This window comes from Aethalodelphis obliquidens, unplaced genomic scaffold (assembly GCF_003676395.1).
Source record: "Aethalodelphis obliquidens isolate GAN/ISIS:26980383/991018 unplaced genomic scaffold, ASM367639v1 scaffold81, whole genome shotgun sequence".
In the NCBI taxonomy this organism is placed as follows: domain Eukaryota; kingdom Metazoa; phylum Chordata; class Mammalia; order Artiodactyla; family Delphinidae; genus Aethalodelphis; species Aethalodelphis obliquidens.
This window is the reverse complement of record NW_020838025.1, coordinates 1,614,825-1,624,976: the sequence shown is the minus strand read 5'-3', so window position 1 is coordinate 1,624,976 and position 10,152 is coordinate 1,614,825. Positions and strand designations below refer to the sequence as shown.

At 38.4% G+C, this 10,152-nt stretch overlaps 1 non-coding gene across 1 annotated transcript; it reads left to right on the top strand.

Moving 5' to 3' along the window:
- Window positions 1-338: 338 nt before the first annotated feature.
- Window positions 339-487, top strand: LOC113612754 (small nucleolar RNA SNORA57). Its single transcript, XR_003429952.1, has one exon. It is a non-coding gene; the product is annotated as a small nucleolar RNA SNORA57 (small nucleolar RNA).
- The last annotated feature ends 9,665 nt before the right edge of the window (window positions 488-10,152 follow it).

Sequence of the window (10,152 nt, the reverse complement as noted above, 5' to 3'; positions counted from 1 at the left end):
AGCCACTATGGAGAACAGTATGGAGGTTCCTTAAAAAACTAAAAATAGAACTACCATACAACCCAGCAATCCCACTACTGGGCATATACCCTGAGAAAACCATAATTCAAAAAGAGTCGTGTACCACAATGTTCAGTGCAGCTCCATTTACAATAGCCAGGACATGGAAGCAACCTAAGTGTCCATCAACCGATGAATGGATAAAAAAGATGTGGCACATATATACAATGGAATATTACTCAGCCATAGAAAGAAATGACACTGAGATATTTGTAGTGAGGTGGATGGACCTAGAGTCTGTCATACAGGGTGAAGTAAGTCAGAAAGAGAAAAATAACCCTCTTTTTCTTGGCAGGGATCGGGCTTGCGGTCCCAGTCCATGTAATGTACAGAGGTAGAGGGAAAGCGCTCTGGCCCCCCTGGCGTCATGTCTTCGGTACCAGTGGCTTCCTGTCTGCAGGTTCTATCCTCAAGCGCTGGGATACCATGGGAAAAAAAATAAGGAAAGAAAAACGAATACCATATGCTAACACATATATATATGGAATCTAAAAGAAAAAAATGGTTCTGACAAACCTATGGGCAGGACAGGAATAAAGATGCAGACGTAGAGAATGGACTTCAGCTCATGGGAAGGGGAAAGGGTAAGCTGGGACAAAGTGAGAGAGTGGCATTGACATATATACACTACCAAATGTATTGACATATATACACTACCACTTCCCCTAGCTAGTGGGAAGCAGATGCATAGTACAGGGAGATCAGCTGTTGCTCTGTGACCACCAGAGGGGTGGGAGGGAGAAGCAAGAGGGAAGAGATATGGGGATATGTATATGTATAGCTGATTCACTTTGTTATAAAGCATAAACTAACACACCATTGTAAAGCAGTTATACTCCAATAAAGATGTTAAAAAACAAACAAACAGATTTGTTTTTTAAAAAACAAACAAACAGATCTGTTTTCCTGAAGGGAAACAGATAAAGATCTGATGCATATCTTTGATTTGTTCCTCAGAAACTAAGACCTTCCCCCACCCCACCAAATAAAAGGGGAGGATGGTGACTACGTGCTGACCACAAGCACACAGACCCCAGACTGGTTGGAACCAGGCTGATAATTAAGGTTCCTGAAACATCACCCTGTTACCTCATCAGCAGCCAATCAGAAAAAATGTCCACAGCGTGTAATCCTCATTCCTAATGTCGCCTTTAAAAATCGTCCCCTGAATGCCACTGACGGGGATGGGGTGTTTTGAGAACTAGCTGCCCATTCTCCTTGCTTGGCACCCTGCGAAGAATGCTGTACTTTTTTAGTGCAACCTAGCATCAGCAGATTGGCTTTGCTGCATGTTAGGGAAGTCAACCCAAGCTCAGCTGGGTAACATTAGTCCTTCTACCGCAAGGTAGAAGGGACAGTAGAGTAATTTCAAGGACTGAATGAAATACGTAGTTGGCATTGGAAAAAATGTTACTACTACAATTACTCTTACTCCTACTATTACTACTGTCTAATATATATGGAATTTGTACTATGTGCTAGGCACTATTCTAAGCATTTTATTTGAATTTATTCATTTAATCCTCCCCCCTTTCAAAACCCCCTATTTTACTGTTGAAAAAGGAAACAGACATTGAGCACCTTGTTGAATATTTTACAGTTGGTGAGTAGTAGAGTCAGGATTATGAACCCAGGCAGTCTGACTCCAGAGGCAGGACGGTTAGCTACTTATGTGCTGTACTGCTGCTGTTTTTTCTTAATTGTTGTTACATTGTTAATATTACTACTAAAGGCTATATACTTGAGGAATTTATTTTAAGACTATTTGAACACCTCAATGCCTCAGCTTCCTCATAACCATGCTAAGGATAATAGCAAGAATCTGCCTCATGGGTTTATTGCAAGGCTTTAATAAAATACTATGTTTGTGCTAAGATAATACTTCTCTTTTCTCCAGCAACCACCACGTTATTATTATTATTTTTTACTGAGGTATTTTTTTTGTTTTAATTTTTATTGGGGTATAGTTGATCTACAATGCTGTGTTAGTTTCAGGTGTACAGCAAAGTAAATTAGTTATACATATACATTTATGCATATACATATATCCAGCTGATTTACAACATTAAGTTTCAGATGTACAACACAGTGATTCACAATTTTAAAAGATTATACCCCATTTATAATTATTATAAAATACTGGCTATATTTCCTGTCTTGTACAATATATCTTTATAGCTTATTTTATGCATAGTGGTTTGTACCTCTTAACCCCTATCCCTATCTTGCCTGTCCCCACGCTCCCCCGGACGGTAACCACTAGTTTATTCTCTTTATGTGTGAAGACAACACTTCTCAAAGTTTAATGTGCACACCAGTCACCTGGGATCTTGTTAAAAAGCGGTTTTCAATTCAGTAGGTCTGGGGTAAGATATTAGAAATGAAGAAATTTGTTAAAAATAAGTTTCCAGGTGATGCTGATGTCCCTGGCCCAGGGACCACACTTTGAGTGGCAAGGTGCTAGGAATCTCCTGGAGAATTCTCCACTTTTGGTGTGAGTGCCCCTTGGCTATTTGCTATGTGACAAGTGCTCCTTATTTTGGCAAATGGGGACTGATAAATATCATTAGTGTACTAGAACAGAGTTCTACGCAGGCTGCGCCATTCCACTACCCAAAAATATTTTGTACACGACAAAAACAAAAAGAATGGAAGTTTGAGGTGCTCTGCAAACATTTTAACTTCCTATCTATTTTGAGAAATTGAGCATGGCACTGCTTTGTCACTTTCCTGCGAAAGAATAAAAGGAGACATCAGTAAGCACCTCCCAAATGAGAAAAATTATGATTGAATATTATCACCACCAGTTACCTAGGATACAAGAAATGAAGTTTTGTCACCTTGGCCCTTGGAAATGGTAACCAGGTGTCATAGAAAGAGATTCTACCTATGGCTGAATCTTCTTGTTCTGTCACTTCACTCTTCCCCATAAAGGAAAGGGAGAAGAGGGACTTTTCACTTTTCACTGTGCTTTCTTTTGAAACAAAAGAGGAGAGGGTGGAGGATAATGTCTGATTCTTAATATTATCTAGGGAGAAAATAAATATCTTGGCCAAAAAAACCCCCATACTTTTCACTGCTTCATGTCCCTTGGGGTTCTGAATCTCTCATTTTCTGTCTTACGTAAAAGAAATATAAAAGCAAAGCAAATAAAAAGTTTGATTGTTTCAGACTCTCACAGTGTGAGTGGAGTTTTTCTTGATCTTTAGCTAATAATTTCCCCAAAATGATTTGTAAAAGTTCTTATGAACCATAAAATACCAAACAAATGTCAGGATAATAATCATTGCTGCTATGAGATTTCTTCGCATAGCAGGAAAGAAATTTTTTTAAAAATCTATGCAGAACGTACAGTGTTTAGAGAACTGTTCCCTCCTATCAGTTTTTAGAGGTGACAGATGTTGTAGTGATGACTATTTGACACTTTCCCCCAGTCCATCCTGGACAGTTATCTTAGCAAAGGAGTAAATACTGTGTATTGTCAGTCACTTTGAAATTTACACACTCTACAGTGGCCATCTGATTGCTTCAATATTCATTTGTGCATTCCTCCCACAAATGTTTGGGAAGGTGTCAAGGAGGAGACACTCAGTCATGGACATGTGGCAGGGTGTCACGAGAGACCAACTTAACTCACTTCATGATTCTGCCCTTACTCATGCAAATGAATAAAGATGGAATTGATTTGAGAATGCTGCAAATGTTACTAATTTCCAAAAGAGAAGTGTGGGATGATAATGGTAAATGTTATATTGTCAAAAGTCAAGCAGAATATAAAGTTTGCCATTATTTAGAGGAGAAAGTATTTTCATTTGATTTATAACTAGTGGGCAAATTAACGCAGTATTAAAACAGCAACCTCATAATAAATAACATTGAAAAGTGCATAACTAGACTGATATTCATGTTCAAAGGGGTGACTTTGTATATAAAAACACATCATGGGGCTTCCCTGGTGGCGCAGTGGTTGAGAGTCCGCCTGCCGATGCAGGGGACGCGGGTTCGTGCCCCGGTCCGGGAAGATCCCACATGCCGCGGAGCGGCTGGGCCCGTGAGCCATGGCCGCTGAGCCTGCGCGTCCGGAGCCTGTGCTCCGCAACGGGAGAGGCCACAACAGAGAGAGGCCCGGGTACCGCAAACAAACAAACGAAAAAACACATGATGTTAATGCTCAACCCTGACATTTTGGAGAATAACTTCCAAATGGTGTGTGAGGCATGTCTTATCTTTAGATTAATGTGTGATATGGAAGGAGGGGCAGAAATGTTACTCAAGTGTGAAAATCAGAATTCTTTCCTTGTGTGTAGTGTTATGCCATACTGTAAGAATAAAACACTTTTTTGCAATATATAAGTTATAGTATAATTTAGAAATAATAAGACGTTGAGCATGGACAAAGACTCAAAAGCTCTTAAGAACATTAAAAATAACTTTTATATAAATATCATTCTTATAAAGATAAATAGGTTAGCAACGGGCAGAAGACCTAAGTTTCCTTAAAATAGATAAATTTTATAATCAAGAATTTTATATTTGGCAAAATATTTGAGGTTTCCAAACAGTTGAAAATTCCTCTGAAATGCTTGATGAATTCAGAACACAGTTATTTAAAATCCTTATGTGTATCTTTATTATTTTTTTATTGTTACTTATCTATGCATAGTGATCCAAATGAAACCACTGCATTATAACAGTAACCCAGACAACCAGGAACAGAGTCCATATTCTTGAAAAAGCTATTCTATTAACCTACGAAACACACTGTGAATGGAATAGTCAAAACTAAATGAGATACACAGCTGAATTCTCCTCTGGAGACACAAAGACAGCCACTGCCCCTCCCAAACTTAGAGAATGCTCTGAAATACTTTTTTTGTTTTTTTGACTAAAACAAATGACTAAATTACATGAAAATCCCCAATCTTCCACCACTAGGACAAATTATACACATATTTGAGAAGTAGTATTGACAGATTAGTAATGAAAAGTACCAATTACTCAGTTAAAGTTGAATTTCAAAAAGTTTTTTAGGACAAGTAATATTTGATGCAACCGTATCCCATACAATACTTACACTTAACAGTGTGTTGTTGTTCATCTGAAGTTTGTATTTACTGGGTACCCTGTGTTTTATCTGGCAACCCTATTGGAAAGGCCATTTCAGGTTAGAGCTATTATGTAGAGAAAGAGAAGGAGCGGGATGGGGTCTGGGGAGGAACACCACCAGCTACGATAGTAATAGTAGTAGGAAAAGTAACAACTATTTACAAAGTGTTTCCCTCTGTGCTCTGCGTTCACGATCTCATTTAACTCTTCCCAAAAGTCCTCTGGGCTAAGTTCTTTATAGAGGAAGAATTTAGCATAGAGCCTGGCACATAATAACCACCAGTCACTGTTAATCAATTCTATTATTTTTATTTTTAACATCACCATACATCCTTCTCAAAAGGAAAACTGAGGCTCTGAGACCCCAAGTTCACTTAGTTTGAAGGAAGGCGCTGAGATTTGAATCACTGTTTCTGGAGCCCAAGATCTTAGACTTTGTTCCACTGTTCTAGATAAGATTTTACTCTGAACATCTGAACTGCACTAGGTGGCTGAAACCTTGAAGTGGCCTTCATTTTGACTCTGTTCCTACTCATGTCAACATAACTGTGGTTGGTTGGAACAAGCTATAGTTTAGAAGCAAGAATGCTGCATAGCTATATGGAGCAAAGGTATTTGGCATGAGAGTTCAGGGCCACTGGAACTGACACATTCACAAACATCAACAGGCTTTTTGGTGGCAACTGTGAACCTTGAAAGGGAGAAGAGAGGCAGTAAATGTCTGCAAAATAACTAAACTCCAGGTCCTCTGATTCTTAGTAGTGGTCAAACACGTCATCTTCATTTCTTTTTTCCTTCTTGCGTGTTAAATAAACTCATCAATGAAAGTCATTTAATAATGTCCACAAATTTTCTTCTACTAGGCATATAAATGCAAATGTGGACAAAGAATGTCACCTGCCACATCAGTAAACAAATGATGTTGTGGCCAACAAGCCCTCAGCCACTGCAGCAGCCCCCAACTGTGCAGCGTGAGGGGATTCAGGATGGAGAAAAACACGATACTGGCCTAGATAGTTAAGGTGCGTATTGAAGGAATGATTTCATTTGCATCTTCCCATAAATAGAAAAGCCCTAAATTCATTAACTGGAGATGTCCATTTTTTCTTCTAATTAGCAGTAATCTTTGATGTTCAGCTATCTGGGCGGGGTGCACATGCAGAATTCCTACATACTCTGGTTCCTCCCTTACCTCTTTGGAGCAATCCCTCAGAGCTATCTGAGAGGTTGTCTCCTAGGCTTAAGTCCTCAGTATGTCCACTTAATAAAACATAATTCTCAACTTTTAGATTGTGCTTTTTTTTTTTTTCAGTTGACAGAGAAATCAATGCTAACATCCTCTATTACACCCTTCAATTAAACTTATCACTAAGGCTGTGATTAATTTGGCAAATTCTTTAAAAAATCTTCATTAATTATGAATTTTTCTTCATTTCCATTCTAGACAGTCCAATTTTGAGAATATTACTTTTGGAGAAACATTATTAATTCAATGTCTGAATAATAAGATTTCATAAATAATAACTCAGGCTTCAGGTTTTAATAACTAATGTCTTACACCATGAACCTGCCACAGCCATCAGATTTATAGAGCAGCAGAGGTGAGAGTGAAAATAGACTGGAAATCATTCTGATAACTACACATCTGCACCCAGTTTCACCATTTAGCCAATAAAAGAGAAGGAAAAATAGCCTCACAGCTTAATTAATGACTTGTTAAAATATCAAGGGCAAAGTAGCCAAACTTATTTGAGACTAACGATTAAGATAAAACTGAAAATTATCTAAAATCGATTTATAAATCTTATTTACCACTAATGTAATATTAGACCACTTTTTCTTTTAGTAATACATGCTTCAAATGTTGTTGCAGATCAATTCTCATAGTATCTCATTGTTGCCAACAACAGATGACTTTGGACAACACATCAATGAAGTCTGACAGGAAATATATGACAACATATCTCAGCATAGGATTGTATTGAATTAAAAAAATTAAAATCTCAAAAATAAATATCATTTAGCAAATGAATTTTTTTTAAGTTTTAAAATTCTAAAAGTTTCTAGGCTTAAGATTTTTTTTTTAAATTACAAATCAATTTTTTAAACTCGAGAATTTTCATTTGCTAATTTGCAGATAATTTGGCCTCTTTAAAATTGGTCAGTCTATACAGCTGAGGCTCAGAAGAGGTTTCAGCATTGGAAGGATTTTTAAAGTTTCACAGATATCAGTAATTGCAGAGGCCGTTGAGTTATTCACAGGGCTATCCACCCCACTTCCCCACCACAAGGGCCCCAGGAATTTCCCAGCCTTCTTTCCTGACACACACCCGCCCTGAATGCCCAGAGTCACCCCTAATATGCCAGCACAAACTATGACACTAGTATGGAATCATACAGAGTCATTAGCTCACAAGACAGAATCAAAGCCACCTTAATTAAAGCCACAGTAATTCCCAAGTCACACTGGATAGGGTAAAATAGATCACCATACAACTTGCAGAGAACTATCTTTTAAAGAACTCACATAAGATATTCAGCTCCTAAGAGCCTCACATTCTTGTATAGACTTTTTCACTCCACAATAAGAAAAAAAAAAAAAAAAAGTAGATATGGCTGCCAACGGAGTAAAATTAATGTACACAAATCAATGAGCTTATGCATAAAGCAGATTCTGATATTCTCTTGTAAAAGCACGTTAACAGCCATGGCCTTTGTTATAATGCAGATTGTACCCGCCCAGAGCAAGTCACCAGATGAGAATGTGACCCTTGGTCAGAAGAGCACAACTGAGCTTACTGTTAATTTGAACAGACACCATAGCATAAAACAAAGACTCTGAGACCAAAACCTTGTCAGTTGGAATGTAAATGAATCCTGCTGACAGAAAACTCTTTTCTGAATCTAGAAGCTGGAGTTGTCATGGGAGGCCCTGTGAATGGCTGCCTGTCAAAGTTTGCAGAGAGCTTCCCCACATAGTCTATTTGGCACTGAGAAGAGTAGGAGGTGGCAGAGAACATAATGGTGCACTGGCAACAGCATGTATTGTAAGCCACGTAGTTTAGAAGACCCTAGAAGACTAGCAATGTGTTTAGCTATCTGGCTTTTGTGTTTTTTATTCTTCCTACCCTCTTAAATATGTGAGTTTGCAGGGAGAGTCTAAATGAGAGGCAGAGCAGGGATGAGTAAATGAAAATTGATGCCTTTCACCTGTTACCAGAGTAATGGCTCAATTAGTTATCTGCTGGCTTCCAGCATAGCTGTGAAGAAGCATTTTCCAGAATCATTTAAAGTCGCTGCCACCTCAATAAAACTGCCCTGGAGTTCTGATTCTCACTGACTTCAAAATTATGCCTCTTAGGTTTTGGGACTTACTAAACACTTTGCAGTCACTGAGGAAAGAGTTCCTGTCACGGACCCCAACTAACCAGGTGATGTAGGGAGGGCAGCTATTCAGAAAAACTGACATTGGAACTCTGGCTATATCCAGCTACCAAACACACAAGAACACATCTGCCAGAGGTACCGGGATAAGGAGAAAGTGGGTAGTAGGCTGAGGTGCAGCAAGTTTGTCTGATGTAGGAATCCTTTCCTAACTCCCCATGCTTTTTGTGTAGACAAAAGTTACCTGGAACACATATGAAGTTGTGTTTTTTTTAACATTTTGTAGTTTTAAAAAAGATACAAACACTGCTATTGCAAAATGTATGTTTATACCTAGTAGCTGTTAAAAATGTGCATTTTTTTCCTTAGGATTTGAAAAAAATCAGATCCATACTTTAGGCATCTTTACAAATCTAATTTCTTCACCCCTCCTCCTTCACACACAAAGTCAGACAACTCCATCAGTAGTTTCTGCCTCATCTCTTCCTTTGTAATAGAGCATTTCCTCATGGGATGTCCCACTACCCGTCCAAACACGCCTTTACTTCTAATGACACCAGTACCTCATTTTATGCCTGATGCACCAGCTCTCACTCCTCCACGATTTTTCTCCTTTGACTGCAAATATGCTTGGAAGAAACACACTGGGTTCTGTTTGTTATTAATACCATAGACTGAATTAATTTTACTTCTTACTGAGCAGTCAGGGCAATTCCAGACCAGGTTAGAGCACAAGCTGACACTGTGGACAGAGGGGACGCCTAATTGGGGTTTGAGGTTATGAATTTACACAGAGAAACATGGTAGAACCTGAAATCCAGGGTACAGGTAGGGGTCTGGACAAGGAAAGTGGAGGCATCACCAGGAGATGAGCAGGAATCTTAAAAAATTAATGGCACCCTAAGTTCTCATTTCATTTACTCTATAATTTGGCAAAGAATGGGGTCCATCTCAGCTTGATATCATCAGCAGGTGAGATCAGGAGAGACAATTATGAAAGCTAACAGTTTGAACCTACATATATTACATGTCATGTATTACACTTAAACACACGAGAATGGAAAATATTTGGAACATACAGTATCACTTTTCTAAAGAAGTATATCAAGTGTCCAAGCTAACATTTTGACAGTTACTGCTCTGCTCAATGCCCTTTAGCCCAACTGTTCAATAAGTTTTCATGGCCAGAACTTAACAAACACACAAAAAATTAATGATTTGCACTTCTGAATATAGCTGCTATGGCGCACTTTTTTTCTGATACTTTTTCTTAGACTTTTAAAAACAGGTCTCTGCCTTTTAGCTCTTACAATCAGTAGTAGACCAGAAGATGGACAACAGTACTTTACTTTTTTCACAGCTGGCAGTGTGGCTTGTCCCATGCTGTGGCTTGGGAAGAAAAGGCTTGATGGTGAATGTACTTGGAGTCAAATCTCAGCTTACACATGACTTTTGGGCAAGTTTGCTTCTCTGAGCCTCTTTTTTCTCATCTGTGAAATGGAGATGAATATAATCTGCCTCTTGGGGTTATTATAAAATATTTAATAGGCACATCTGATAAAACAAGACATAAAACTTCTATTCTCATTACCCATTTGCTTT